Source organism: Gastrolobium bilobum, unplaced genomic scaffold (assembly GCF_033153095.1).
Source record: "Gastrolobium bilobum isolate Gb01-03AN ecotype WA unplaced genomic scaffold, APGP_CSIRO_Gbil_v1 utg18713, whole genome shotgun sequence".
NCBI lineage: Eukaryota > Viridiplantae > Streptophyta > Magnoliopsida > Fabales > Fabaceae > Gastrolobium > Gastrolobium bilobum.
In genome coordinates this window covers 94,437-100,436 of record NW_026896840.1, presented here as the reverse complement: position 1 = coordinate 100,436, position 6,000 = coordinate 94,437, and positions in this window count along the sequence as shown.

The following is a 6,000-nucleotide window of genomic DNA, read 5'->3' as shown; positions in this document are numbered from 1 at the left end:
TATATATATATATATATATATATATAAATTTAAAAATGTAAGTAAAATTTAAAAATAGCACAATTGATTTTACGTATTTCTTAATTATATAAATACTACAATAATAAAAATCTAAGATAAAAACGTTTATTTCATTTTACAATATCTCAAAACAGGTTGTAAAATTATTACAATAGTTACATAAGAAATTATATCATGTAATAAAAAATAACAAGGAAATAATTACAATATTAAAATATGGGAAAAACAAGTATCATGTTGTAGGAAAATTCTCTTGTCATGTTATAGAGACAATAAGTGTGGGGTCCATCATGTTTAAAATAAAAAGAAAAAAGAAAAAAAGTACAGCACAAATATCGATGTATGTGTAGGAAACTTTGCATTTGTCATGCAACATGACAAATGCAAAACCCTTAAAATATATAAGAATTTCTTAATTAACCATTTCAGATAATATTATTGTCATTTCCACTTAATTACATGCATTGTTTTCACCGTCCTACCTAGTTTGCATCTCGATTTGTAAATATATAAGTAAAACATTAACAATTTTACACTTACCTCCTTTACTTTTTCCTCTAACTAAAGTAGAAAGAAAATAAAAAGACATAAAAGTGTGACAATTTAAGCGAGAAAAAAACACAAAGAATAAAAATTATAGGAAAAAAAATAAGTATTTTTTTAATTTAAAATTTAAATAAAAAAAACTAAGACACTATATATCTTTTAAAATAATAAATATTTTTACAAAAAATATATGTATAAATATTTTAAGAAAAAAAAACACTATTGGGTGAAACAAAATAAACAACTATCCCACTTTATATATATTATAATTGAATGTTTATTGAAAAATATCTCCTTAAAGTGATAAGTTTTTGGTTGTACGGTACGCGCCCATTGCGGATAAAATTAGAATCCTTTAGTTGGACGGAACTTCCACGCAAAGGTTACAGCTTTTCTTTTTGCCACGCTTTGTGTGCCCTAAAGAACCATAATTTGGTCGTACTGCGAGTGAGAGCAATCCACCGAAGGAGAACAAAAGATGGGTTTCGAATCCAATGTAAGAGTCTTATTTTCCTAAACTAGAGGAGCCATGCCTTCTATCCATGTTTATTTTTTTATTTTTGGGTTTTATAATTCTCATTTAACAATGAGAATTCAAATTTTCCTACACACCATTCGATTTTCGTGCTGACATGAGTCCTACATATAATTTTTTCTAACACCTGGGTCCCACATGCTTTTTATCTCTACAACATGAGAATTGAATTCTCATTTAACATGAGAAAATCAAACCCCTTTATTTTTTTGGATAACTCTATCCATGTATATATATTAGTGTATGTCTTATCGTGAATTTTATGTATAGTGAGTCGTAACATTATTTTTAATTTAATTTTTATATTGATAATGTTTTAATTTGATAATTCTATAATAATTTTTAATTTGATCTTTGTAATCTATTATTATTATTATTATTATTATTATTATTATTATTATTATTATTATCTCTTAGAGTTATAATATAGTTAAATATAAAAATTAAATTAAAAATAATGGATATATTTAACAACCAAAAGTACTATATTTGGGTTTCATATTTTAATCTTTTCATCTTAATCTCATGCTGTTATAATAATAACGGAAGTTAAAGTTAAAAAACAAAATTGCATGTACAAGGACAAAATTAAAAAGAGTATCATTTATATATGAAAAAATATTTTTACAGTCACGTTAGAAATAATATATATATATATATATATATATATATATATATATATTTGAGATTATTTTTATAGGCTCCTTTTTCGTACGGACTTTGAGGAGATTTTTGTATGAGGTGGGTTCAGGGAAAGTATGGAGAATATTATCAATGGGCTAAGTTACGTGAATTATAATAAGTGAATCTGATATCATGTCTTAATCCAAAATCTTAAGGCATTGAGTCCTAATAATCTCTCCCACAAGTGTGAAACCCACCATTAATATACTCCTCCTCAACTGAGTATCACAACCCAGCTCTGATAATAAATTTTGAAAATCGACAATCACACACAAATCGAAAAATAAAAGAGAAAGAGAAGAGAGAATTTTTTACACGGCAATTTATCACAGTTTCACTCAATATAAGCTACGTTCAACTTGTCTGTACTATATATTTACCTCACTGCTACTCATTACGAGTCACTCGATTTATAAGAAAAATATAAAGAAAAAGAGCGAGATCCCAATTACCTTTCTGCTGATCCCGACAATAAGAACTTGAGCCATATATTCCTCTTAAAATCAGTTTAATAAATTCATATGTATATTTTATAACTTCAAAATTTTATGGGAAATCACTATACACCCAATGATGGACACCCCGACAACTACAAGGACGTGGCTTATGCTTGCAGTTATGCTTGAACCAACTGGTTTGAAGTTACGGACTGCAAAATTTCTTATCTCTTTTGATAACACAGTACATTACAACTTCATCTGGCGCGCTAGTAGAATTTGGGTGATATAACAGGCTTCATAATCATTTGGTCATTCTACATGTGCCCGTGCTCCAACTTTTAGAGAAACAAAAATGGCAGATATTCTTTATCGATCTAGTCCGTGCCTTGCCCTATGTTTAATTGATGGAAATATTCTGCATCTAATGAAGAATTTAACTTACGATGATTTTAAAAGAAAAGAGCATAAAAATGTAATTGTTTGAAAGAAAATGAATGAGCAATAGGACCAACATTTCTCCCCTCACAAAGAAACATCAAATTGGGATTTGGGGAAAAAATATAAAACGTGTAGAGGGAAGTAAAATTCTAAATATGTCTGGTATCTTGATTGTTTTCAAATCCTAAAATAACATCATTTCAAGATAATATTTATATGGTGACTGAAAAAATATTTTTCCCTTACATGTAACCATTAAATATTTATTATCACATATTTAATTTATTTGTTTACTTTTTAAAAAACATATTTTAGTATATTAATATTGAAGCCACTAGAAAAAAAAATAACTTTTGATGCTGAAGGACTCTAGTGATTGATAAAAAGCCTTATAGTTAATTTTGACAAACATTTTTTATATAAACGTCATTTTTATTTTACATATATTCCATCTATTGTAACTTGTATATGTTTTGAGAATTTAACATTTTTTCTACCGAAAAATGGATTTAGCTTTTTTTATGGATTTAGCTTTTTGTTTTGGTACATAAATGGATTTAATTCTTCTAACCGGAGTTCAACTATAGCAAGTCTAGCATGGCCCTACTATGAATTAATAATAAAAATGATCGGGGATTTTTTCACACAATGAAATATGGGTTTAATATTTTTTCAATCACCGGTTATCTCCAATGAATTTAAAATAACGTCGTTTTGATATAAGAAAAAATGTATTTTTGTAATTCTAATTTATTCTAAGACCATATAGTTATTATTATTATAATTTTTATCTCCCGATTTCAAAACAATATTGTTTTGTAGATGATTGGAGATAATTTTATTTTAAGTGACTAAAAAAATATTAAACTCATGAAATATATAGAAATAACTTTGAAATTTTGCTTTCACCTTTAATTAAATGCGGATTAGTTATACATCTCTCTCATTCTAACTTTCCATTTCAGCAAGAATAATAGAAGATGCTAAATGACAGATCATTAACTTTTTAAAGAGGGGAGAAAAGTCAAGGTTTAAAAAAGAAATAGCGCAATAGCAGATATGAGCGAGTCGTGACTCAGCAGAACAATTGAACATAGAAGCAAAATTGTCCCAACTAAGTCGCCTTTGTGCCAACTCCATATATAGAACCTTTGAAAATTTTGAAAACCTGCACTGTCTGTCTGTCTGTCTGTCTCTCGTTTTCGTTGGGGTCACAATGAATATGCCAGTTTGGGTTAGGGGCCCCAATATCCAAAACCTATCTACTTGCTTTTTGGATAGCTTGCTTGCATGCTCTTATCTTGGATTTCATGGAAACTTATTGGCTTTATGCACTTTTTTTTGTTAACAAAAAATTATTTTATTCTATTTCTTGCACAGAAATAGTTTAATTTTGAAAAAACTTCATTTTCATCCATTGTAATTTTGTGATTTATCATTTTTGACTACACGTGATTTTAAACTTATCATTTAGACTTATTGTGCTTAAATAATTTATCTCTTAACCTCTCGTAGTTTCAAACTTTCACTTAGACATCTTTTGGTTAGAATTTTTTTTTTGGTAAGCTGGTTAGAAATTTTTTTTTTTTTTGGTAATTAGAAATTTTTTTACTTAGACCCCTAGTGGTTAAAAAAAATATATAAATTTAAAAAAATAAATATTTAAAATAAATGTTCCCTCTTTTTATTTTATATCCTCACCTAATGCATTTAGAGTTTAAAAAATAAAATAAAATATTTAAAAATTCACTTATTTTTATCAAGAAAATAAATTCAAATCAAATGTTATTTTATTTTATCTATTTTTTACCCGATATCGTTGTAAAATTATCTAAATAAAGTAAATATCTTATTTTGATAATACATATTTAATTTATCTTAAATAATATTTTTTAATTTAAAATATATTTTTAAATAAATAAAAAAATTAAGATAATTTATGAATTAATTTCAGAATAAATAACTTAAAATATTTTTTAAACCCTAAATGCATTACATGAGGATATAAAATAAAAAGAGAGAAAATTTATTTTAAATTTTTTATTTTTTAAACCACAAGGGGTCTAAATGAAAATTTTAAATCATAGGGGATTAAATGATAAATTATTTCATCACAGTGGATCTAAGTGATAAGTTTAAAATCACATGGGATCAAATGATAAATCACAAAATCACATTGGGGTGAAAATGAAATTTTCCCTTTAATTTTTCATAAAAAATTTATCTCGTGTGACGTGTTGTGGGGATGATCTTGCATAATAATAATACATCTAAGAAAAAAAATACAAAATACAAAATGATCAGTGGCATAAGAAATATATATAGAGACATGATTAACTTATTGTTGAAAGGGGAAGGATATTGTGACAACCAAGTTGTGTTACTACCAAGTGACTACCAATCAATCTCACTGTTAGATCGATTATGTTGATCCAACGATTATATTTATTTTCATCTTTGTATGGTCATGATTCCCCATATTTAAAGTGAAAGCATTAAATATGGGAAATCATAACCATACAAAGGTGAAAATAAATATAAAGTATTAAATTTGGGAAATCATGACCATACAAAGATGAAAATAAATATAACCGTTGGATCAATATAATCGATCTAACGGTAAGATTGATTGGTAGTCACTTGGTAGTAACACAACTTGGTTGTCACAATATCCTTCCCCTTGTTGAAATATATAAAAACCATTAATGTAGCCTCACCCAACAGCTTAAGCTTTTGGGTTGAATTGGTTCTTTACATGGTATCAGAACCTCGTGTCTCGAGTTCGAATCTCACCGCCCTCCACTTTCTTTGTAGTGGAATTTCTTTCTTTGCACAGGTAGGTGGGCTTGTATGTTGTCCACCCTTCAAGCCTAGTGAGCTCTCGTGTGAGGGGGCGTGTTGAAATATATAAAAACCATTAATGTAGCCTCACTCAACAGCTTAAGCTTTTGGGTTGAATTGGTTCTTTACAATTATTATACGGATTAAGAATAAGAAATTTTGTATCCAATATTAATTATTAATTAACTTGCATCTAACGGTTCACATGATCGATAAATTAGAACCGTTAGATAAAAATAATATTAAATGATTAGAATTAAAAGTGTTGCTTTTTATAGACAAAAATGTTATTTACATTGGTGATCATTATTCATTCATACCAATTTTATTATATGAAATTGTTCATATTTTTACTCCACTACGAAATTTTCTAGCTCCACCATTCATCAATCTTACATGATAAGTTATTTGTTTTCCTTTATAAGATCACTTTATATTTTTTTCAAAAAATACTAGGCAAATAGGATAGATGGGAAAATGACTTTTGTGTTGATT